This window comes from Equus przewalskii, chromosome 13, assembly GCF_037783145.1.
Source record: "Equus przewalskii isolate Varuska chromosome 13, EquPr2, whole genome shotgun sequence".
Lineage (NCBI taxonomy): Eukaryota > Metazoa > Chordata > Mammalia > Perissodactyla > Equidae > Equus > Equus przewalskii.
Genome location: NC_091843.1, coordinates 33,587,030 through 33,613,258, shown reverse-complemented (window position 1 = coordinate 33,613,258; position 26,229 = coordinate 33,587,030). Strand labels below are relative to the sequence as shown.

At 44.5% G+C, this 26,229-nt stretch overlaps 1 protein-coding gene and 1 non-coding gene across 20 annotated transcripts in view; both read right to left on the bottom strand.

The window, feature by feature from the left end:
* Nucleotides 1-26,229, bottom strand: part of FGF1 (fibroblast growth factor 1) — a 95,872-nt gene that overhangs the window by 24,688 nt on the left and 44,955 nt on the right. Inside the window, exon 1 of one of the 19 annotated variants that reach the window (XM_070570514.1) lies at nt 21,456-21,480. The exons of 15 other annotated variants lie outside the window; for them this stretch is intronic. The gene's annotated coding sequence lies outside the window, so the exon portion shown is untranslated. Of the gene's footprint in view, nt 1-6,477; nt 7,859-21,455; nt 21,481-26,229 lie in introns of those variants that run through there. 3 more of the 19 variants (XM_008519046.2, XM_070570521.1, XM_070570511.1) reach the window with 3 other exon arrangements.
* Nucleotides 5,221-5,334, bottom strand: LOC139075450 (small nucleolar RNA SNORA36 family). The gene has a single exon (XR_011525812.1). It is a non-coding gene; the product is annotated as a small nucleolar RNA SNORA36 family (small nucleolar RNA).

The window sequence follows — 26,229 nt, the reverse complement described above, 5'->3', positions numbered from 1 at the left end:
CCATCTCTAGGAATGGCATCATCCAAAACCTTTAACTCTTCCTTTAGAGATATTATTTAACCTTAGATTTTATTAAGTCAAATATGCATGTTAAATGTTAAGGGTAACTACTAAAAGAAAAGAAATAGAGTGCACTAACTTCAACCGGCAACTATTAAAAGTTGGTATGGCTATATTAATATCATATAAAGTAGGTCTAAGACAAAAAGAATGATCAAGGATAAAAGGGATCACTGCATAATGATAAGTGGAACAATTCAACAGAAAGATATAAAAATTCTAAGCTTGTGTGTACTTAATAACATAGCCTCAAAATATATAAAACAAAAAGTTGAAAATATATAAAGAGAAGTTGACAAGTCACAATGATAGTGGGAGATTTTAATACATTTCTGTCATCAATGATAGAGCAAACAGACAAAAAATATTAATAAGGATGTAGAAGAGTGAAATACACAATTAACAAGCTTAATTGAATGAACAAAGGAGAGACCCCTGCACCTAACAATCAGTGAACACCGTTCTTCTCAAGAACATATGGAGCATTTGGAAAAATTGGCCATGTACCAGGTCATAAGACAAGACTCAACACAAAATAGAAGAATCTGTTTTGTTCAGATCATTCTTTGGGTAGAGTAGAAATCATTCCCAGCCATCCTGTTGGTGACAAAGACTCTTCAATTGTGCCTTTTTAACGTCTCCTAAGATCATTCTCTCTTCTCCGTTCTCACCATGGCTCCCTTAGGGCAGACCCAGCACCTTGACTCACCTGGGATGCTAAAGCAGGAAGCAGTGGTCTCCCCTCTCCAGCACTGCTCCTTTCCAATCCACTTTTGACCCTGCTGCTAGTGACTTTTCTAACATATGAATCTGATCATCACTCCCCTGCTGAAATCTTTGACCAGGTCAGTCCGTTCCTTGCTGCCATCAGGATAAAACCCAGACTCAACCATGACCTATGAGGCTTTCATCATCTGGTCCCTACCTAACGTGTTGCTTTTTCTCTTATTGGCCTGTTCTTCTTGTAGTCTCCCCACACCCTCACACTCACCCACGCCTTAACCCGAGCATCCTCTTGCTGCCAGCAGCATTCTCTCTCTCTCCCTTCCTCCACCCTTCCACTGTGGCCTGGCTAAGTCATGCTCACTCTTCAAAAATTCATCTCAGGTATTTCCTCCTCCAGAAAGCCTATGTGAACACATCCTCCAACCCCAACCTCCCTGCTCTCCCTCCACACCACACACGCCGGTTTAGATTAGTTGAATCCCTAATACGCCCATAGTAGCACTTCATTTACTCCACTGCAGCACTGAGTGTAATTTGCCACGTATATTTCCTGCTGAAGCCCTTCAGTGGTTTCCCATAGCTCTAGGGTAAAGACTAGAGCCTTAATGTGTCCAGCATGGCTCTGTGAGGCGCAGCCCTGGCCTCCTCACATGCCTCATCTCCCACTACCTCTCTCCAAACTAGCCTTCCATTTCCTTGAAACCATTGTGCTCCCATCTACCCTAGGACATTTACCCATGCTGTTCCTTCTCTCTGGAGCACTATCCCCCTCCTCCTTCTCTCTATCCCACTCACTGGTTAAGTCCTACTTTTTCTTCAAGTCGTAGTTCAATTGCGAATTCCTCAAGGAAGCCTTTCCTGATTTTCTTAACTGTGTCAGCTTCCTCCAGTTCTCATAGGACTATTTAACATTTCCTCAGAGCTCTTACTTCAGTTTTTAATTACACATTCATTCCTGTGATTATTTAATTAATGTCTCCCTTCATGACCAGACCGTCAGCTCCACAACCGCACAAACCAATCTGTCTTGCTCCCCATGGTATCCCAGTGCGTGGCAAAATGCCTGGCACCTAATGGGTACTTGATATATACTTGTTGAATAAGTGAATGAATATCATTTTAACTATATTTACTTGACTGTCTCCTTCATTAGTCTCTGAGGCCATAGGACAGAAGCGATGCCTTTTCTTTCTAGACCCAGCACTTAGCAAACACCTGCACATAATCAGTGTCCTCCGCGTGTTTGTTGATTGAATACAAGGCCAGTCACTTCTCAGGAGGCTCCAGTGGAAACATGTTATCAAGAGACCTAATTAGAAGGTGGTGTCCTACGGGTATTAACAGAGAAGCTAAACCAAAAGCCTGAATGTATTCTAATTGGGTTCGAATTAGGCTAGAACATCCTATCCTTGGTTAAAAGCAGGCCCAGGGGCTGGCCCCCTGGCCGAGTGGTTAAGTTCCCACGCTCTGCTTCAGCAGCTCAGGGTTTCACCAGTTTGAATCCTGGGCACGGACATGGCACCGCTCATCAAGCCATGTGGAGGCAGCGTCCCACATGCCACAACTAGAAGGACTCACAACTAAAAGAAAAAATACACAACTATGTACTGGGGGGCTTTGGGGAGAAAAATGAAAAATAAAATCTTAAAAAAAAAAAGCAGGCCCAAACTTTTTTCCACTCTTGCAGAAGATCATTCCTTATTTCTTCAAAGGAAATATTATGGGATTTAAGGATCTAAAGGAAGGGATTAGACCTTTTGATCTGAGTCTGACCTCCTTATCTGACCAAGAAAGTTTCTAGGGCCTGAAAAAATTCCAGACTTTGTTGTTTCTGCCAGTGAGTGTCAGGTTGACAGGAACCCACTTCACACCATCTGGTGAAGGAAATGTGTTCTTCTCTCTGTTTTTCCCCTACTCCACCCTCAGTGATCTGTACCAGGTCTGAGGTAGGAACGTAGCCGTGGCTGACTGGCTTGGGCCAGCATCTCAGCATGCTCTTCCTAAGCCAGTTCCATGAGCTGAAATGTTGTCTTCCAAAGTTGGCAGTAAACTGTGGGTGTGGCCACGGGGTGGACTTGAGAGTGGCATGCAGGAGATGGCTCCTACAAGTTCATGAAAGCCGATTATTAAATGTTCAGGAAGTTTGCAAGCCAGTTGTCAAACCATTAGTAGCTTGAAATTAGCTCCAATGAGAGTATTCACACTACTGAAATTGGCAACTGCTCTAAATCAAGGCTTTTTTTCTTCCCTTCCCTTCCCTTCCTTTCTCTTCCCTTCCTCTCCCTTCCCTCTGATAACTGGGTTATCAGCATACTACTAGAGTTTGAGTTCTGGCTGGACACCCACTACCAAATTACTCAATCTCGCAGAGCCTCAGTTTCCTCATCTGTAGAATGGGCCTCCATAACAGTAGCTATTGTACAGTGCTGCTATAAGTGTTAAATGACAATGCACATAAAGTGCTAAGCTTAGCACTTGAAAACCTGTAAGCATTCAATAGGTGTCAGCTTCATTATCATCCTCCATGTATCTCATTATTTAGTTTTGCCAATCATCTGTGCTATTGACTTAAAATTGAACAACCTTGATTTTTAACATTTAGTAATATTTCAGCAATATTTGAAAAATAGCATTTTCTAAGTGATAGGTTAGAATTTTTTATTATCACGATGCATAATGATGCTCTCTTCTCATTTGCTTAAGTGCTGGATATGCTACACTAGTGACCAGTTCTCAGTGTATTTCATGGGTTCATGTGCGTTACTGTCCAGGACGAAAGAGAACCAGTGGGTTCAATAGTCTCTTTCTCCTTGTCTTTAATTTAGGATCCTCCTAATCCTAAAGAATCCCCAAGTCACTGAGACCAAACTATGCCCTGACTTCCAGAATCAAATATTATTTGAAGGAGATCAAGATGTCATACTCTAGATGCCAACGACTTCTACTCAGCACCTGCCATGGGCAGGATGCTGCAGATGGCCTGGAAATTTAAAGAAAGAAAGAAAGAAAAAGAAAGGGAAAGGAAAAAGAAAGGCTTGGAAGCCCTAATACACAGGTCTGACATGCAAAAGTCTCTGAAAACTAGAAGATATTTCATCACTCCGACTGCAACAACATCTGACCCAAACTGTCCTGAGACTATTTGAACTCTTTATCCTGCTTTATGTTAATAGCTAAATAGTCTGATGCAGAATTACTAACGTGTTTGATTATACGCTGCTGTCCCAGACCCCACTGGAGTTGTCCCATAATGCACGATACATGCACCACACTACCTTTCTAAAATCCCCCAAACTCTGCATTCTGAAACATATCTATTCCGAAGGCTTTTCCAAAAAGGAATCTTGGACCTCTGGTAGAAATCAGTGTCTGCCTTTAAGGAGTTTACAGTCTAGCCATACCAGACTCATCCAGCCATGCTTCAGATAAGACGGGCATAGAGGCTTGGACCAAGTGTAGCTGGCAGGAAGCGCAGGCTGTTAATCTAATTCAGCTGTTCACCCAACAGCACAATCCAGCCTGAGCTCTCACACTTCTTAATGAAGAGTAGAAATTGTAAGCAGACACACATCCCCGAGGATCTCCTCCAATATCCTTTATTTCTTCCCTTGATTCTGGATCTTCAATTCTCCGCAGTCTGGCTTATCCACCCCTAAAACACTCCCCCGCCCTCACAGAGCATCATTCACTTGAGATCAGGAATTCTTTTAGGTGCTTAGAGAAAACAGCCTCCACTCCGAGGGGAAAAACAGAGGGCTCCCTGGTGCGGCAGCATGCTCTGCAGGCCCCAGTTCTGTCTGAACTTTAATGGTACACCCCGGCCCAGAGCATCCTGCAGGCTCTCAGCCATCCTGAAGACCTGCACACATCTTCAACAGAACGATCCTTCCTGCAGACGGACGCTGCAAAGCCCCGGGGCTTCGAGCCAAATGCAAAGTGATTCTGCAGGGTTCTGGCAGCCCTCACCCCCTTCCTCCAACCTTCTCTTACTGATGTGTCTCCAAAAATCTCCTGACTCTGTTGCACAAGTTACAGTCTCCAGAACCAGCCCAACAAGGACATTCCTTTCTCGAAGTCAGTAGACCTTCCAGCTCGCAGGAACATGGTCTGTTAGCTGGGGTTTTTTTTTTTCCTTCTCACCTGACCTAGAAAATTTGGCTTCTTCATACTCAGTCTTTGGAAGGATGTGTTTGTTATCTCCATGGAAACACTGAGGGCTCACCCTACCATGTGTTTCCCAATAGTCTTCTCTGGACATACCCATAAATAATAAAATTTGTCCATAAATAATACAATAGTGACCTTTTCTTGAACATTCACTATGTACCGGTTACGGTCCTAAGCACTTTACATACATTATTTTAATTAATCCTCAAAGAAATTCTGTTAGGTAAGCATCACTGCCCCCACCCGCCCCTTTCTTTCTTTCTTTGTTTTTGTAGGCTGGGAGGTAAATAGTTTATGCTGTCGTCTACCCCAGCAGGTTCAATGTCCCAGAGTTTAATTAACAGAACAGGACAGCTGCCCTGAACTGAACTCAAAGCATTGCTTTTTCATCCCCCTTTTTGCAGCTAAGGACACCAAGGCTCAGAGAGTTTAAATAATTTGTCTAAGGTCATACAGCTAAATAACATCTAAATAAATGTTAGAGCTGAGACCTGGAGGGAAGGCTTTCTGACTCCAGAGTCCATGATTTTAACCACCAAAGAAATGTGGGAAAGAGAATAAAATTCCCCTTGGACTGAGCGATCCTTAGCTTCTCTGTTCTTTTTGCCCCATCAGCCTTCCCAACTCGAGAGGCCCCGCGGATAGTGTTCTCAAGGAGGTACTTGTTTCATTGAATGGAGTCTTTGCAAGTCCCTCCCTTGACACAGAACTGTCCTCTTCCACAGGTTCAGGGCCTCACCAGCAGCTTCCTGATTGTCACTGTGATGCTTCCCAAGAAGACCCAGCGTCAGTCAAGTCCACCCTGGCCTTTATCGCAGTAGAGTCATTTGCCATTGCTGATAAAGGGCTGGGCTGAGGCAAGAGACCACTGGGGCAACTGAGTGAATGGTCCTACTTCAGGCTGGGTCTTCGCAACCCAAGAAAAAGGGAAGTTCTCATAGGCCTGGGTTTTGGTTTCTGCTGTGTCGTTACCTCCTTACATGACCAGGCAAGTCGTTTACCCTTTCTGATCCTCAGGTGCCGCATTTGTAAAATGAAGCTGTTAAGAGTACGATCTCAGCATGTTGTCATGAGGAAGGAATAGACTGGGAAAGGAGTTGCATATAGCGAGTGCCTAGGAAATACAAGACATTATTACCACTGTTAATAAGAGCCTATGTTTTAGCGTGTTGATTATCTACCTTTTTGGAGCGCTTGGGGTTTCACAAGGCATTTTATATGAGCAAGCAAGCATCTCTGGGCGCCTGTTGTGTAGACACTACACTAGGTACTTAACAATCAGTTTGTATTTGCTGTTCCTTCTATTGTACTGGGTAGATGAACACTTCTGCTTTTTCTCTAGCCAAGAGAATTATGACGCAGAGAGGCTGAACAGCTTATCAAAGCAAATCTGTGGCTTAGCCAAGAATAAAACCCTCAGTCCTGAGACATCAGTTCATTATGTTGCCCCTCTGTTGAATAGCCTCATTTCCAAGGGCCCTGTGCTCGCTCAAAACATTAAAAAATAAAAAGGACAAAACTCACATTTCTTCCAGACAGATGATATCCAGGCGTCTCTGGAAGAATGGTTAGCAATCCCAGCGTGCGGTTTTGGGTTTTAAGGTGCTTGGATACGAAGGAGGAATGTAAGCCCCATTGAGCTCGTTTCACATGTCAGAGTCTATTCTGGATCTTGAAAGCGGGCCACGGAGGCCCCAGCTGTGCCCCAAGAGCTACATTCCTGCAGAGGCATCCGGCACCACGCAGGAAGCAGGAGGGGGAGCAGGGCCCAGGATTTGCAAAGGGACCCAGTGGGTGTCACAGCCAAAGGGCAGGAAGAAAATAATCCCCTGCCCCAGCGCCAGCCTTCCAGGGCCTAGTTTTCGCAGAGCCTGCATTAGGACGATATAAAACTTGTTTCCTTCTGCATTATTTCTTTTTAAGGACTTTGGCTATTTTTAGAAGTTCTTTTCACTTGCCAACTCTCTTTGATCCCGCATGAAAAGTCCAAAAGGGACCATTGTTTCCTTTGCGCTGTTTGCCCTGTTTCATCATGCCCGACGGCTCTCATGGCCTTGTGAACACGTCATTGGTATTCCAAACACAGATCCACACACAACCCAGCTGTTGGCAGGAACCAGGTGGGTTTTATGGGAAGGAGATGGAGCAGGAAAACATCAACGAAGGCCCCAGGAAACGAGTGGTGTTTGATAAGGGATGAAAGAGCTTGGAAGTGAGCTGAAATCTTGTATCCAAGAAGCTAAACTGAGAGATTAATCTGGCCCTGGTATTTAGCATCTCCAGGAAGGTGCACACGGAAGTCAAGATGCCATCTCTCAGAGAAATCACAAGGATGGGTAGGTACCCATAACCATGACAGCACACTCATCTGTGAAACATGGCCTCTCACGGGAGTTATCTTTAATTTTGGCAGGTAGCTCAAGCATGGCTTGCTTTCATCCCTTCAACTCCACATGGTTTCCTCCCTGTTTATTTCTTTTTTTCTCACTGACCTTTCAAAGCCATTTATATTCTCCACTGTCCACTGCTCCTCTCTCATGTTTTAGAGATCAAAGTGCCACTATGCTGGGTGGGGTTGTTTGAAAAATGGAGAATTTCTACATCACTGGCCTTTGGAAGCTGATTGGGCAACAAGAAGTAAGGAGAAACATCAAAGTAAGTGACTTCTCCTTGCTTCTCTCGGCTGCCATCTTTTTGCACATAATTCCTTTCGACTTTCAAAGATCGTACATTCCTAGGCTCCTTCTTGGCATTGTCAGGTTCAAGAGGCTCCTCTGGAATTCCATAAATCTAGACATTTATCTGGGCCCATGGGGTGGGGCAGACAGAAGGCAGAACATTTCCCAACGTTTTCCTGATACTGTGTTCTTGAACCCTTGATGGCGTGAATAACTTTTCTACAGATCTGTGTGTATAGAAGATAAATAAATGAGTGTTGCTTTTCAAAACTGTCCTCCGTATGAGTAAGTCATTCAGCTGTAAAATATCATGCTCTGTAGGGAGTTTGATTGATTAGATTTGCAAAAACTTGACTGTTATGAGCCTTGCTGGGTCTGATCATGTTGGGCCCACCTGTCTAGAGTTGCTCCCGTCACATCTCTGTCCTCCATCTCAGACCCGTGTGTTTCCTGAATAACACTGATGATACTGTATGATTTTATTTATGTGTTTGTTTACTTGTTACACTCACATGATGTTGTCAGCACCTAGATCTGTGCCCAACACATAGTAATTGCTCAATAAATATTTGGGAATGAATGAATTTAAGAAATATGTTCTCAAAAAAGCTGTTGGGTTGAAAAAACTCAATTACCAAAAATAATCCCTATGGAAGAAGGTGATAAGCATTTAAGGTTAGTTTCCTTTCTCTGCAGATCCTTTTAAGTGTGGTGATAGTGTTTGCTGGGCAGTTGGAATCGCTGGTTATCCTTACAGGACTTCTAAGGAACAGTGTGAAGCCCATCACTTTTCATTCTCTCATTATTCTTTCTATCTGTCCATCCTGCCTTTCTTCCTTGATTTGTTAAATTCTAATCAAATATGTGTCAGGCATAGTAAGACAGGAGTGATACTATACCTACCTCACAGAATCGTTGTGAAGAGTCAATGAGATCATTGCATTTAACAGTTTTTGGCAAAGCACCTGACATATTAAGAGCCTGATAAATGTTAGCCATTAACATTATCATCAGAAATATTTGTGGAGCAACTATTATGTACCTTCTGTCTCAGAGTCTCCAGAACAAGGAGAAAGGATACGGTCTATACCACCAGGGGGTTGTGATAATTTATGTCATTAGTTTTCTTTCCATAATATCTATTTTCAGAGCAGAATGTCACATGTGGAGAAGGTCAGCTAGCCTGGACAAGAGTGAGGAAATGAACAGAATATCAAAATTTTAAGTAAAGACAGGATCAATATTACTGACTTTTTCCTTTTGCCTCAGGCTCCTTATATGGCTTGGCACAGCACTGTTACTGATCTTGTCTTTTTTTGAGAAATTTGATATTTTGCTCATAATGGATGTTTTTTGCATGAAATTTAATTTTTTTTAATATTGCATTAAAATATTGTTTATTTTGATCTCTGAATAAATTTTGCATCCGAAGCCAGTGCCTCCCTCATTTCACCCTAATCCCAGCCCTGTTAGCTGGTTGACCTCTCTAAGCTCTCATAATCAAGCCCTCTGTCTCTAGTTAAGGGCTTTCAGATTTATATACATATTACCCACTGTCAGCACCCAGTCCAGCTGAATATGGGCTCTGTCTTAACTTCTGAAATAGCCTCCTCTTTTGTTCTTGGCCCCCTCCAGGCATTTCTACACACAGAGCCAGAGGGAGCTTTTAAAACCTACATCAAATTGGTCACTCCCTTCCTTAAAATCTTCTGTGGCTTTCCATCTCCGTAAAGTAAAATCCAAACCCTCACCATGGCCTGCAAGACCTTCTATGATCCAATCTTACCCCAGCGGCCCGCCATTCCCTCCCTTTGCCCCCTGCATTCCAGCCACTCCTGTCTTCTCTTGGATCCTTGAGTCCACTGTTGTCTAATCCACATGGCTGCCTTCATACAAATTGTTTCCTTTCCAGCAGTGTCCTTCCCCAACACTTTTTTTTTTAAAGATTTTATTTTTTTCCTTTTTATCCCCAAAGCCCCCCGGTACATAGTTGTATATTCTTAGTTGTGGGTCCTTCTAGTTGTGGGATGTGGGACGCCGCCTTAGCGTGGCTGGATGAGTGGTGCCATGTCGGCACCCAGGACTGGAACCGACGAAACACTGGGCTGGCTGCAGCAGGGCACCCGAACTTAACCACTAGGCCCGCCCCGTTCCCCAACACTTTCTACCTTTCAGATGGCAGCTGAAGCACAGCCTCTGCAGAGGTCTTCCCTGACCTCCTGATCTAAGTTCTGTCCCCACTCGGCCTCCATTATTCTCCCTTGTAGTCTCCTGTTCTTTTTCTTTCCAACACTTCCCATCCTTTGTAATTAATTATATATACCATCCTACTTGTTTGATGTCTTCCTCCCACACTAGACTGTAAGCTCCTGGAGGACAGGAGCCATGTTTATCCACCACCTTCCCCTCGGCCCCTGGACAATGCCTGCACAGAGGAGCTGCTCAAATATTTGTTGAGTGAACGAGGGAGGGAAGGGAATGAGTGAATAAATCAATCTTCAGCTTGCAAAATCTTGACCTAAGGACTCTGTTACACACTAAGGGACTTTCAGGTCCCATTCTGCTCTCTGTGGTCATGAACTTTGCTCTAAAGCAAGTGTTTTTCCCCTAGATTATTTTTATAGAAAAAAAGGTGAAGCAAATATAGAGATAATTATTGATTCTCACTCATCAAGTCTCGGCTCCCTATCACCAACATCCTCCTGAGAGCCTGCTGCAGAATTCCTGGGAACCACAGGAAATAAGTCCACGAACCACTCGAAATGCTCTTATAAAAATAGACTGGCCTTGACCTTCTTCCTGCGGAAGGGCCTCTTTCCTCAGGGCAAAGAAAATTTTGTCTGTTCTTAGGAGCCTCCCACTTCAATCATCCTCCCAGCAGGGTTTATCTGGATATGCTCAGAATCCCAGCCTGAAATTGCCCCCCACTGCCTAGGTCATCACCCGAGCAAACTGCTCATTTATTATATTCATGCTCTTGTTCTTATGTTAAAATCAGAAGATAGACAGACAGAAATCAAGGTCTGGGGGAGCTGGTGGATATTCTAGTGCACACCGGTGTCCCACTAGGGGTTAAGGCCGCTTTCCCCGGACATCACTTGTAGGTGTGCTGCCTTCATCGTTTTCATCCTTGACCCCTTACCAAATTTCTTACTTTTAAAGTTTATTTAAATCATTGACAAGCCTTTTCACTTAAATTTAATTTCCTTATTTAAGGGAAGCCTTATCTTTCTAGCATAATTGCAAAAATGTGCCGCAAATAGAAGGCAGTGACGAAGATAGAAAAAGCCAGCCATCTTGGCTTCTGCCCGGGTGCTGCTTCCCACCTGCTTGGCTCTTTTGGTTACAAAGAAAGAGCAGCAGTTCTTCTAGGGGAGATGAAGACGGATTTGTACCAAACCAGAGCTTCCTCCTTGAATAATCAAAATCACGGAAGGAGACGTCAAAGGGGGCCCCCTTTCTCTCTGCAGTGTTACCGAAAGATGTCTCAGTGCCACTCAGAACTTCTCCTGGATCAACAGGGGCACATGCCTCAAACTTTTGGAAGCAAAGGTTTAATATTTCAGGTTTCTTTACTGTTATATCAATTCAACAAATAAGCAGAGGATGTCAGTCCCCTTAGAAACCCTTAAATATAATGGAGTGACAGAAAAATTAGAAAATACAGATAAACAACAATAAAAAATTTCTAAAGATTGTCTATGATCCTGTCAGCCAGAGATAACTTCTGTTAACATTTCTATTCATAGAAATGTAAGCATTTTACAATGTGGATTCATGTATATGATTTATATATATATGAATATCTCAGGTTTTCCGAGACAAAAAGACAGCATTCTGCTTTGTTAATTTTCTACATTGTTTGCCTGATTTCTATTTGGTTGCTATCTACATTTATTTTTAATTTTTCTTATTTCTGCTTACTGTGAGTTTACTTTGGCCTTTTATTTTTGAAATTTTTTTCATGCAGAATCTTGGGTCATTAATATGAGACCTTTAAAAAAATTTTTAATAGGAGCACTTAAAGGTAAAAATTTCCCTCTAATAATTGTTTTAGTTGTCTCCTAAAGTTTTTGTATGCTGTATTTTGTATATCATTTAGTTTAAACTATACTACAGTTTTTCCTTTGATTTTTTTTTTTTTTTTTTTTAAGATTTTATTTTTTCCTTTTTCTCCCCAAAGCCCCCCGGTACATAGTTGTGTATTCTTCGTTGTGGGTTCTTCTAGTTGTGGCATGTGGGACGCTGCCTCAGCGTGGTCTGATGAGCAGTGCCATGTCCGCGCCCAGGATTCGAACTAACGAAACACTGGGCTGCCTGCAGCAGAGCGCGCGAACTTAACCACTCGGCCACGGGGCCAGCCCCTCCTTTGATTTTTTCTTTGACGGATTATTTCAAAATGTGTTTTTTAGTTGAAAATATTTGCAATTTTCCTAGATATGTTATGGTTATCAATACCTAATTTAATTATATTGTGATCAGAGAATTTATTCCATATGATTTCAGTTCTATTACATTGATTCAGACTTGGTAAAATTTATATATATTGTTTTACAATCTTCTCATTTATAATCGTCCTTTACACAATACGTTAGGATTTTTTCCTTACTAATGAACACAAATCTACATCTCCAGTTGTCATGGCTGCCTAGGATTCCATTATATGGACATCAAAATTGTGTTAACTAATCCTCCATCACTGGACACTTAGGTTGTGTACAGTTTGTCCTATTATAAACAAAGCTGCTGTCATCGTCCCTGCACACTGTCCCAGTACTTCCTCAGGGAGCATGGACAGAAATGGAATTGCTGGAGGAAAGCCATACGTTTCGTTAAGGTTTTTACGCAAAATTTTCAGAGTCTATACCTGTTATGGGCTTAAGTTCCATTTTTACTCCGTGACTTGTCGGTACTTCCTTTCTGATTTATACGTCTGCTCTTCGGGGTAGAGGAGAAATGAATTTGAAAGTTTCAGACCTGCTGACTTTTTGGTTTCAAAGTCCCCTCGTAAACCAGGAGCCTTGCTCCCTTTGCCTAAACTGGCTCTGAGGATGCACAGCACCTTGGTGGGACTTCACTGCGCACCTCTCTGGGCCTGTGCCCCAACCTAAGGGAGGCTTTCCCTGTGGTGTGGCCCAGGCCCTTGGCAGAGTGGGCAGCCTGGGATTGTCTTTTCCCTCTGATGCTGCTGGCCACTTGACCCCTTTGCCCTCATCTCTCAGCTCGGATGGGCCACTCCCGCCCTCTGTTCAAAGCTCACCTCCTCCACGACTCTCGAGGCACTGATGACTGTTTAATCCGGCAATTCCCAGACCTCTTGTAAAATCATCTCTAAGTGCTTTAAGTGTGTCCCTTTTATCCACTGTGAATTTGTAAACTGCTTGCGAAGGGGACCACCTGTCTCGCTTATTGAATGTGGGGCTCTTGCGCCTGGCACGGAGCAGACCGTGTTGCAGGCAGGCAGTAAATACTTGCTGAAATAAGAACCCAGTTAGTCTCCCAGAGTGAGGTGAGGCTCAGCACAGCCAAGCGGAAAATGGCAGACCATCGAGAATTCTTGCTTATTTAATATTCCAAATAGGGTCTGTCCTTGTATTTAACATAAGGGACAGCCAAGATAGTAGGTAAGAACCCGCTGTGACTCGGACCTGCCGCTGTTATCCCTGCCTCCCCACTTAATAGATGTGTGACTACAGGCAAGTTGCTTGGCCTCTCTGAGTCCCTTTCCTCACCTGAATAGTGAGTACCTGCTCATAGAATTGCTGTAAAGATCACATTCGACAGGAACACATAAAGTGAATAGCGAGGTACCCAGCATGTTATGAGCTCTCCACAAATGGCATTATTAATGTCTTTCATATTTTGGGAATTCACAAAATGACAAACCCTCCTTCCCCGGCTTGTGCTGTGGAGCCTCCTGCCACATACTCCTCTGCATGCCTCAGGGGAACGGGCTACAGAGGCTGCTGTCTTTCTGCAAACCATGCCCACTCCACCCTTCCATGGGGGAGGGAAATGGTTGCTCTGGTTACGAGACTTTCCTTTCCTTTCACGACTCCTGAGATCCAGGTAACGAGGCCTCTGCCAAGCTATCAGCCAGGACAGGACAAGGCTCGTCAGGTGTCCGCAGGTGGATTGTTCAGTGTTGCATAAAGCTAGGTATTTTGCACTTGTTCTTTTGATTTTCTTATGCCTTTTCCATTCATTGTAAGCAGCAGAAAGGCAGGGGCTGGCCATCTCAAGGGAAGTGTGCCCTGTAACAGTCAAGACCAGGGACTGCAGGGTCAGGGACCCCGGGGTTCCAGTCTGGGTCTGCACTTACTTGCTGGGTGACTTTGGGCAAGTCATTCCACTTTCCTGTGCCTCGGTTTTCTCATCCTTCAAATGGAGATTATAATAATACCTCGTAGGGTGGTTGGGAGTATAAATGAGATAATGCCTGTAAAACACCCAGCACACACTAAGCTGTTGATAAGTGTGAGTTACCGTCGTCCTCATGCTTAATTCCATCACGGTCATCACCTTCGCATTGTACCTCACACAGGTCCTTGCCTTTGAGCTCACCTCCGTTGAGTGTCAACTTAATTGAAAAAACGAATAGAATATGTGCCCCCCCCCGCCCCCCCGGCTCCAAGAGAAGGTGAAATCAACAGTCTTCGTTGCTCTGCACATCCTAACTATACTTTGTGGAGTTTTATATTGAACAAGGCTCTCAGTGCCTGACTTTGGGTTCCCAGGAGCAGACCTGAGTTTCTCACCTGAGCTGTACCTTCTGTTACTATACCAATGTTACATGACATTGCCCTGCCATCCTGAGCTTTCTACCTCAGGGAATCACGAGAGGGTCCCTCCGCCAGGGGTTCTGAGTCACCAGGCCTGGGTTGGGGCTGGCACCTGTGAGATCAGCAAACCTCCCCAGGGGGTCCTGATGCACACCGGAGCATGAGGCCTCCTGGTCTGGGATATCCTTTTTTTCTCCATCAAGAGAGAGGAAAGGAATTTAGCCCGGAAGGGAGGGGCCTGCTTGATTATTTTTCTCCTTTTAGCAAAGTCACTGAAATATCTCCAAATCTACTTTCCTTGTTTTCTTTAAAAGCAGTGGCCCAGGGGACACTGCCCATTTTGATATGTTTATTTTTTCTCTTACTTTCCATTACTCATATTTCCTTTACTGAATTATTGTTTGTCCCTGCTGGGGGGAAGAAAATAAAACAGAGGTCGAGACGAAATGAGTGAAGGCTCCAGGTCCCTCTCGCCCTGTTCTGCTGTGCTAGGCTGGGATGGGAGGGCTTCCTGTCTCTGCAGTGAGGGGCAGTGGCCACCAGCAGGCACACCAGTGCATCACGACTGGATGTGGTCTGCTCTAAGGCTCTGGTTTGCTCATCATGGGCACCTGGTGGAAAGGCCAAAATTTCTCTAAACTGAGCTAGGATCAGGTTCTGAAGAATTAACTGGAGCCTAATCACAACACACAAGCCCATAATAAGATGAAATCGGGCCTCCGGGGTGAGGAAGGTCATGTGGCTCAGGATTGCAACAAAGTTCTGTTAGGCTTCTCTTTCTCTTTGCTGCTTATTTTACTTGCTAAAGTTGTTCCCAACTGTTCAAAGATCTGAGTACTCATTTGTTCACGTGACACATATTTAATGCACACCTACCATATGTGAGACATGAGCAATATAGTGGAGAACAAGGCAGACGTGATGGGGCCCTCTTGAAGTTCACATTCCACTGGGGAAGACTTACCAAAGAGGGATTCCCAGTGAACTGAGTGTTACAGCAGTGAAGCCTACGGCACCTTGAGAGACAGATAAGAGGTGACCTGCAGAGCCTGGGAAATGCAAAGACTTCCTGGAGAAAGGGGCATTTCTATTCCTGGTGAATAGGGAGAAGAGAGTAACCAGAAGAGCATGTGCAAAGGTCCTGAGTCCAGAAAGAGCATGTGTCACTTGGGGAACTGGAAATAGTCCATGATGGATGAGGAGAGAGGGCTATGGCTGGAGAAGCCGGCAGGGCCAGATCATGCAGGCGTTTATCTAAAGAACTGTGGAAAACCAATGGACAACACAGGCTGGTGTGTGACATGGTCAGATTTGCATTTTTAAACTGTCACTCTGGCTGCTGAGTGGAGAAGTATTGGAGAAGAGGCAGAAGCAGGGAAAGCAGATGTAATTGCCCAAGTAAGAGGTAGCAGGACCTCAGGTAGGAGGTAGATGTAGGTATAGGCCAAATGTGCTGCCCACGCTTCACAGCTTCCAGCCGGCATATCTTGGATACACTAGCCCAGGAGCCTTCTCTGAGAGAGACATTATTCAGCCAGGGCACAACCCTGGGACATGAGCTAAACTTGGATTTAAAAATCTTACCACCAAATATACCAGGAAATATAATTTCTACCTGTGATGGTGCTGCTTTGGGAATGTGGGCTTATTGATATTCAATAGAAGATCTGAAAGTGAGTCACCATGGTGTCTTAATAGATGACAAATAGTAGGGAGCCAGAGCTCCCTTGCTGCCCGACCTGCCAGGCTGGGCATTAAGGACCCTTGTCCCTGCTCTTCTCCATCCTGCCCTGACTCATTGGATGACTGCACAAATCATCTGTCCCTCAACGGCAGGGGTATGACCTCAAGAACTGAATTTCCGAGTCATGAGACCATACTTTATAAAATCTACCAGATGGTGTCATCTCTGGGAGGTTCAAGGGCAGGTCAGACAGCCTGGAGGGGAGGGAGTGGACCTGCCGGCTCTCAAGATGCCTCCCGTGGGGCTTGGTGACACTAGAGGAAATGGCCGAAGTCATCTTCAGGATAGTTCATTCATTCACTCAGCAACTGGTTATTAAGAACTGCTATGTTCCCCACCCCATTCTCAGACGGTGAGCAAAGCCGGCAGAGTCCTACCCCCATGGAGCTTACATTCCAGTCATTTCCTGAGGCTCAACCGGTGACCCACACTGCCTCCAAGCTCTCCTGGTCTTAGTGTTGAGTAAAGAAGGCCCAAGAGTTCCCTAGCATCGAATCCATCAGTGGTCTCTAACAAGAATGAACTTCCAGTTTGCAAAAGTGCCAAGCTCCCTATCACCTCTGGGCCTTTGAACTTGGTTTTCCCTTGGCCTGCACCTCTCCTTGTCAACATTGCCACCCCCTGCCCACCAATGCCCAGGACACTCCACCTTCTCCTTCAGACTTCACCCCAGATGTTACTCAGACAAGCCTTCCTTGACTGCTAGCCCCAGGCCCAGGCCAGTCCCCACCAGGTGCCCCTTACCCCTCTGTATTTCATGGGTGCTGTTCACTGGGCTGTTTCTCTTCTCTTGACTCTGCTCCGTTAGGGCAGAGCCCCTGTCTGTGTCGCTTAGACTTTTATCTCCAGTGTCTTGCAAGGATCTGGCATATAATATGTGCTTCATAAATATTTCTTGAAAGAAAGGAAGATGGAAGGGCGGAATGACGATCCGTGCTATGCTGTGTAGCATATTGGTTTTGCTGAAAAGACACTATACTTAGAAGCCCCTTCATGAACCAAAGCCTGAGAAACTGTACTAATTTGCCAATTGCCATACTGAACTCAAGTTTGAATATTTTTGGTTGACTAAATCAGTCTGAAATTAGTCCCATATATTTTCTAAAACCATCATTCCCTCCCCATAAAAACTAACAGCAGATCAGAGAAATGAAGAAACCTGGGAGAGATGAGGTTGAATCAGTCTATTATTATTCATTAATTTATTCAACAAATATTTATTAAATAATATGATTTATCAGACACTGAAGGCATAGAGGCAAAGAAGAAAAAGCAAAGTCCCTGCTTTCATTTTTTACTTTTTTTCCTATAGGGGAGATATTAAGTTTTTAAAAAAGTGAACAGCTGCATAAAAAGACCTGAACTAGTGCCAATTCCTGTTTCTCCCTGTTGAAATCAGATAGGGGGTGGCTGGAAGGGGAGAGTGCACCAGCGGATGGAGAGTGGTCAGGGGTGTCTCCGAGGAAGTGACATTGAGCTGAGACCTTTGAGAACCGGGCAGGGATCCAGCAGGTGGGGTCAGAGGTCTGTCTGTTTCATCGACAGGAGGAGACCGCGCGATCCTCCTGAGGAAGGAGCTGGCACGTTTCAGGGAAGACATGTCAGGATGCTAAACCTTCTTCCAGTTGTTAGGCAAGGAACACAAAGCAACCCACCAATGGGGGAGCCACAAGAGTTAATATAATCTGTTTAAGGGACAAATGCTTCTCAGGGGGCCAATGGTGCCTCCGTCCTGAACCTGTCCTGATCCTTTCCGAGCCGAAATTCGCTGTTTCCTCCTGTGGCCTCCTGCAGCATGTAGGCTGGAGCTGTTTGGCGGTTCCCGGGTTCTACCCTGCAATTATAGTTATTTGCATCCTCTGGTCGGCCTCCCCAGTGAATTTTCAACTCCTCGAGGGCAGGGGCTGGATCTTACATGCTCCCTGCCCCCAGCACACACTCCTGCCTTGCACTTAGTATAGTAGATGCTCAGGGAATATTTGTTGACATTTATTAAATTGAATAACTAAGATTTCTGACTAATACTTTGAAAACATACTTATTTTAAAAAGTTTTGAGGGGCCGGCCCGGTGGTGTAGTGATTAGGTTCGTGCACTCCACTTTGGCAGCCCAGGGTTCACAGGTTTGGATCCCTGGCATAGCCCTACACACTGCTCATCCAGTCATGCTGTGACAGAGACCCTCATACAAAACAGAGGAAGACTGCCACTGATGCTAGCTCAGGGACAATCTTTCTCAAGCAAAAAGAGAAAGATTGGCAACAGATGTTAGCTCAGGGCCAATATTCCTTACCAAAAAAAAAAAAGAGTTTTGATTTGGGGCATGGGAGCGATAATTTTGGAGCATAGAGTTCTTATGGGAGACCCAAGCCCAGATGGTTCCTATACTAGAGAACATTGAATGCCTTAGGGCTTTCCTGTGGGAGTGGCTGGATAAGAAAAGGAAGTTGTAGGGGGCACAAAAAGGGCCTGGGCAATGAGGCCTAACTGGTTATTTGGCTATTTGGGTCTTGATGGTAGTAAAAAGCCATTGACAACCATCTTGCACGCTCCTTCCAATGCTGTGCCCGGGTGTCTATATTTGCTCCGAGATTCTGCTGTCTGGATGGCTAGTTGGTTGATCAGGGGTTTGGTTGGGGTTTCTTGTCTTCTTGTGTTTTCTTTATCACTTCTTACTTTGAGGGGGTTTATTTTCTATACATACAGAAGGTTTTGTCCTGAATAATCTAGATATATGCAGCTACAATATATTTCTGTTATTACTTAATTAGTATTTTTAAAGTTGAATCAGTATTCAATCTGGAATTCATATCAAATGGAAACTTGGTATCGCTGCTGAAAATGGAACCAGCATCACTCGCCACGAAAGGTGATTATAAAAGGAAAAACGATAACAATAAACCATGTTATGAAATTTTAAAGATAAAAATATATAATTTGTACTGTCTTATTAAGTTCTTCATAGTGTCATCTCATTATTTCCTACAGGAGCACTTCAGCCTAAATGTTGTTATTCTCCTTTTCACAGGTGAAAAAACTAAGATTTTTCAGAAATTAGTGACTCCCAGAGTTAGGAAGTGTTTTAATCTGAATTATCATTTAGTTTTTTGTTTGCAAGTGGAATATTGGAGCTGAAAAGTAGACTAGCAGGTGGGGCTGGAGATTGTTAACTTTTAAAATAGACACGTATTGTTTAACTGTTCACTTTTGTGAGTAAGGATAAAATCTAATGAAGCATGGGAAAGAAGCAAGAGCAGGAGAGAGCTGTGTACCAGGAGGAGTCGGGTAGAGCATCTGCCGTTATCAGAGGAGCCGGCTGACCCTCGGCTTCCTGGGTCACCACGTGGATGTGCTTGGCAGTGACATCGCCTCAGTCCAGGACAGGAATGACCAGTAAGAAAAGAGTTACACGGAGACAGGGGAGGATAGAGAGGAACCAGGTGCTTTCTTTCCCTCTTGGCTGTAATTTATTAACTAAACTCAAGTTCATTTTCCTTGTCCCCTCGGCCTGGGTGTAAAGTCCTGATGGAGGCCTGAGGGGATAGTTCTGTGGGGCCTTTTCAGGGTCAGAACACTCACACGCAAGCCACTTTGTTGACATCAGCAAATCCAGCTGCATCGTGCAAGCACTTGACCGGCCACTGACTCCCAACCAAAAACAGATGTCGAAACACACAAAACATACAGTCCTCTTGAACTGGTAGGACTTTGTCTTGAGTTGGGAAAAGGGCGAGAGCTGGGTGTATGGGTGTGCCAAGAGTTGACAACAGCATTGACCAAATAGACCTGGCTTTGTGCTGGCCTGAGCCACGTAGGCTCCGAGAGGAGATGCTCAGAGGGCAAAGGCCAAACAGCATTCCCGCCTGAGAAAGCCAGATCGCTGTGTGTGGGGGATGGTGGGGTTTGAACTGCCTTTGACCGGGACATGGAAAGAGATGGGGTCCCCTAGGCCAGAGGAGGGGAAGTGGGCTCAGAACCAGGATTCCACTTGGAGCTCAGTCCTAGAAACTGCTCCTCTACTTTTTGTCACATAGCATTGTTGAATATCATCCATATGGTAGATTGTGAAATAAATTGCTCCTAATAAATAAGTGGTTGCCTGATAGGGTTAGTCATTATGTTAAACATTTTTCAGGTAATGCTTACAGCTGGAACTATTAATAAGTAATGAAAAACCAAGTCGTCCTTAAAGAGCCAGGCCCCTCAACTAGATCCAGTGCAGCCCAGGATGCTTCCTGTCTTCTGCCCACTCATTGAACAAACCAACTTGTGTTGCATATCAGGCTCTACTCTGGGAACTGATACCCATTTGGTAGATTTGTAAAGTTGAATACTCTGATACATTTCTCCCTTGAGGAAAAGGACGAAATCGAAGGAGTAACAATTACCTAAGATATTAGGAACTGTGATTTAAAAAGACAATACTTATTCATATGCATTGGAAAGAGAAACTACACATCAGACACACACCCCCCCCCCTTCAAAATGTGGCAACAGTTATCACTGGGTGGTAAAGTTACAGATGATTTTAGTTTTCTTCTTTATATTTTTCCATATTTCCCTAATTTGTTTATGAGTGATATGTATTATTTGTGGAGTCGGAGAAATTTTTATTTTTAAAAATCCATTAAAAAATATCGTATATACCCCCTGCTTCAGTTTAGGGGTCAGTCCTCAGTTATCATTAGATGTTCCTCACTGAAGCCTCCCTCTAGGAAAACAGGGTTTTTCTATCTTGGATAAAACTTGAAAATTTCTCAGTAGGGAGCAATAGCTGACCTTAAGATTCAAAATGGTACCCATGAGAGGGGCAATAGCTAACGATTAGGCTTCCGATCTCTTATGTACTTAGCACAGAAAAAAATGTTTTCTCCTTCTAGGACGACCATTTTTCTTCATCGGACCCCCACTTCTTTGCATCTTCTATCAACAGCCTCTTAGTTATAGCAAAGTAAATCTACGTTTGCATCCCAGCTACACGATTTGCTAACCACGGGATCTTGGCCAAGTCATTTATAATCTTTGTGCCTCCATCTGTTCGTCTCTAAACTAATAGGCTTATTACGAGGATTAAATGAAAGAATGCACATAAGCGCATGTTAGCACAGCAATAAAGGTTGGCTATTATCATTATCCCATTGGCTTGTCCCAATTATCTTTTCCCACTATTATGCAGAGAACATTTTTCTGATTTAGCGGGGCTCTGTAATCTCAAGGCATACATTGAGAACTGTGGCCTTTCGGAATGGCCACAGGACACCAAAATAAAGGAAAGGCTTAAAATGTAGTTCCTACTTACCTGCTGGCACAGAGCTGCTTTCCCCACAGAGGCCTCAAAGTCTTAGGCTGAGCAGCAAACTTCCCTCACTAGGAAACCCCTGAGAGCCTGGCCACCTGGCCCCAGTGCCTGCTCGCCTCAGTAAGTCGGCCCTCTCTTTAAGCTGTTCCTTTTGGTTTCTCTGACTCAGAATATGTTAGGTCATTCTGAGACAGCTTTCTCCTCCCCACTTTTCCCACTTCTACCTGCTGTCCTGGACATTTGTCATCCTTTTTGACTGCCCAGCATCTGAAGGCCCATCCCATAATTGAGGCAACCCACCCCCCCCTCACCCCCCCCCCCCCCACTGCTCCCCCTACATAGGTCTTGGTCTGGCTGGAACTTCCTGCAGTGTGATTTGGGGCCAACACATCTTCCCAGTGAGCCTGTGGGCAACCCCACGTTCCCTAAATTCTCTTTCTGCTTATTATCACTCAAAGTCAATTTTGGTTGCTTACAATTAAGAAACCTAGCCAGCTCCTACTTGTCCTTCATACCTACTTTGCCATAAATCCTTCAGCTGTTAGTTCCCAGAACTCCCTGAGCTTCCCGTGCCATATCGTTCATTATACTACTGGTTGTGACATTTTATTAGAGTTGTCTGCTTACCCTCCCCTAGACTGTTAGCTCCTGAGGACAAGGACTAAAACCATCTAGATCACTGTAGTATCTCTATCCCAGAGCAGAGTGCCTGGCACACAGTAGGCCTTCAGCCAATGCCAAATGAAAGAGCAATCAATAAAACCTTCCCCCCCGGGAGGAGACCAGAACAACTACAGCAGTTCTACTTGAAGAACCAGTTAACTCGCCAGCTTTCTGATAACCTGGCACCATGCCTAGTCTGATTCCAGGGAAAACCAGATTTCCTTTAGGCTTTGGCAAGGAACAGAATATTCCACAGCATCCTGAGTGGGAGGGTGCAATGTTGGCTGCATCTTGAAGTGGGTGAGTAATCCCCCAGGCAGCACTTAGCTTTAAACCCTGGCTTATAACGTGGTCATCTCCTGAAGCTCCCAGCTTAAAATGGAAAGTGGCATTACTCATGGTGAAGAGCAGACAATAAAAAAACATTTAGGTGGGGCCTGACACAATGGAGTGAGTATTCCCTGCTGATGGATGAGAGCATCTCTGCTCTGAGCACTCACAGCCCCAGCAGACAGCTCACTCACAGCAAGGCTTTTGAACTACACCTCCGACTTAGCTCATCACCCAGCACGTCGCTCTTCGGGGTGTTGGAAGACATTGCGTCTCTCAGCCTACAGCAGGCATGGTGGGAGGAAATGCCCCTGAATCAATATCAGAAGGTGGTATAAAGTGGTGGTTACAAACATAGGCTTTGGCACCCGACAGAGCTGGGTCTGAATCCTGGCTCTTCTAGTTACTAGTTCCATGACCACAAGCAAAGTACTTAACCTCTCTGATCTTGAAGTTCCTCAAGTATAAAATGGGTCAAGTAATAGTACCTACTATAAGGTCATGGGAAAAGTAAGTCAGACAATCTTTACAAAGCCCTTTACCCAATGCCTGGCATGTAATCAGCACTCAGTAGATGGTAGCTGCCAGTACTGAGAATATTCTTTTACCGTCTTCCTGCAATAGCCTCCATTACGTCTCCATCCCTTAGGTTTTTATTTCTCTGTGAATCTCACTCAGCCTCCACACCCTTACTTCTTCCAGGAGTCATCCTTTACCTCTAACACCCTTCTGAGCCCAGGCCACACCCCAGCCTCCCTCCATGGTCACGACTCTCCACTTCTATCTCGTCTTTCTCTCACTTTCTAAGTGTCTGTCAGATTGTGTACCAAGACCCCGCTACCTGATATCTGAACTGTCCTTGTCTCCCCAACTTCAGAATCCATGACCAAGCACGTGGTGAAGCAAAATGCACTAGAATAAACCAATCTGATTTTAATGAAGGGTAATGGATAAATTGGGCATAAGGTCACAAAATGGCCAGGGCTTAACGCCAGCCTCCACTGCCCCGGGATAATGGAAACACACCGACAGAGAGAAAGTGGACCAAAGTGCAGTCTCATCAAAGCTGGGCGTGGAAGACCAGTGGCAGCGATTCGAAATGTAATATTTTTCTTAGAAAAAAACATACCACCAGCTTGTCTAATAATAGGCTTAATTAGTGAGTTCATAAATTAGATTCAGATTTTTTTTAAGAGATATGCTTTTGGCCTAAAGCAGGTTACATGCGTTACTATTTAGAGATAAACAAGGATGTACATGTGTCGAGATTCTTCCCATGGCACTGGGTGGTTCTATACCAATGACCCAGAGACTCAGCAATCATCAGTTCCTTAAGGTTAAGAAAACCTCCCACCTTTGGTCACTGATGACTAGATCAACCTCAGGCTCTCATTTCGGGACATGTCCTAATCATTCATTTATTCAATGCATTTAATGAATACCCTTTTATGTGCTGGGCACATTTCTGGATATCATGGAAGATATGGTGAGAGAATAGGACGCAAGCCCTGCCCTCCAGGAGCTTACAGCCCAGCAGGGGAGGTAATTACACAAGTAACTCATGTGGCGGAGGAATGGGACAACTGTCACAAACAGGGCATCAAGTTTTAATAGGAGTTCCAAGGAGGTACAAATCACTAAGACAGAGATATCAGAGAAGATTTGTATATGTGATTAGGGTCTCAAAAGGCCAAGATTAGCAGGTACATTGGACAGAGGACAGAGCATGGGCAAAGAACAGAGTTGGGAAAATGCCGGGTGAGAAGAGAAAACGGTACACTTTGAATCAAGGATGGTTCCTGTATAATGAGTTCACGGGGGAGAGGGTAAGGCTAGAAAGATCATTTAGAGCCAGATCTTGTCCCACTTCCTTCTCAACATCTCCTCTTAGATATCCAAAAATTGTCTTAAATTTAAGATGGCCCAGACAGCACTGTTGATTCCCCCCCATCCAATCCCTGAGCTTGTCTTTCTCAAATATTTCAAATCTTGGTAAATATCCCCAGTGCCTCAGCCCTAACACAGAGAAGTCATTCTTTCTCTCTCTCTCCCTCAATATCTCCATTCACTCATCAGCAGATTCCATTAGTTTTATCTCTAAAACATATCCTCAATCTGGCCTTTTCTATCTTCTCCATTACCACCACTAGGTTCCAGGCCACCATCACTTCTTACCTGCCTCCTTGTTTCAATTTTTGCTCTCCTACAGCAGCTTACTTAAGTCAGATCATATCTCCTTGCTTGCTTAAAACCTTCTAGTGTCTTCTCATTTCTCTATCGACAGGAGGACTGTCCTACAGGCTCATGATCAGGATCCAGCCTCTCTCTCCCCAGCCTCATCTCTTGCTTCTCCTCCCTTGCTCATCCCTCTCCACAACACTACTGGCTTTCTGTCCCTTCCTTGACCTCACCGAGCATGAACCTGGCACAGCATCTTTGCATCTGCTTTCCCCTCTGCCTGAAACACTGTTCCCTCGGCTTGAAATGCTCCTCTGTCTTTAGACCTTTGCCTGTCCACCTCCTCATGGCTTATATCTTAGCTCAGAAGTTACCTCTGCAGAAGGGTCTTCCCCGATCATTCTAACTAAAGTAGCCCCTTCTCAGTTCTTCTCTTTCTCAGAACTCCAGTTTTTCCTTTATGGCACTTATCTGAAATGCTCTCCAATATTTATGCTTCTTTTTCTGTTTTGTCACCACCACTTCCACTAACATGCAAGATCCATAAGGGCTTTGTCTTATTTACCACCATCTCTTCAGTCCTTAGCCCAATCCTAGCCCAAACAGGCACTCATCAGTTATTTATGGAATGCAGATGCCTGGGCCACATACCCAGAAATTCTGATTCATTTGTCTGGGTTGGGGGCAGGCAAAAGAGGAGTTAATTAATTTGAATTTTATTTTTTTTACCATACGCACATTTTTCAGCCATGTTATACCTGGTGCAATCCCCAGGCGATCCTAGTTTTAGACAGAGTTGAGAACCCCTGACCCAGAGAATGGAAATCTCTCTAGCATCTTGCTACCCAAAGTGAGGTCCTTGGACCAGCAGCATATGCATCACCCACGTGCTTGTTGGAATTGCAGCATCTCAGGCCCCACCACAGACTTAGAGAACCAGAATCTGCAGTTTAACAAGATGCCCCAGGTGACTCGTATGCATACTAAATTTGAGAAGCACTGACTAGCAGAAATACAGAATTTCTGAGGAGTAAATGCTTTGAATTTGGAAGGTCGAGTTTGCTCTATCCGCAGGATCTCAAGAGGCATGTCCCTCAGACAGTTGGAAATGTGGTTCTGAAGCCACAGAAATAGAGCTCAAGAGAAAGTAAGTAAATGCTCATGAAAGGTTGGAGTCCAGGGGCTTGGAGAGCGAGCTCATCAGTGGAGAGAAGAGAAGACAGAATTAGTGGACTGTGGGGGAGCCCCAGTATGGGTGAGAGAGAAGGGGAGCTGAGAGGAAGCAGTGAGAAAAGACAGAGACTGATAAGTGATACTTACAGAAGTCAAAGCAGGAGAGGAGGTCAGGAAAGGACCAACCCAATGTATCAGATTTGCGAAAAAGTCAAGGGACATAAAGACCAAGAAATGCCCGTGGAGTTGTGCCCCCAGGGATGGGTGGAGCGGGGAAGAAAGGCATTGGAGGCAGCCTGTCCACACCACCCCCCCAGGAAGAATTGTGGTCGCAGCAAAAGAACAACCATGTCTTGATGGAGTAAGAATGGAGAGAAGCTTTTCTCAAATGAGAGACCTGAGAATGTTTGTCAACAAGAAGAAACCTGCA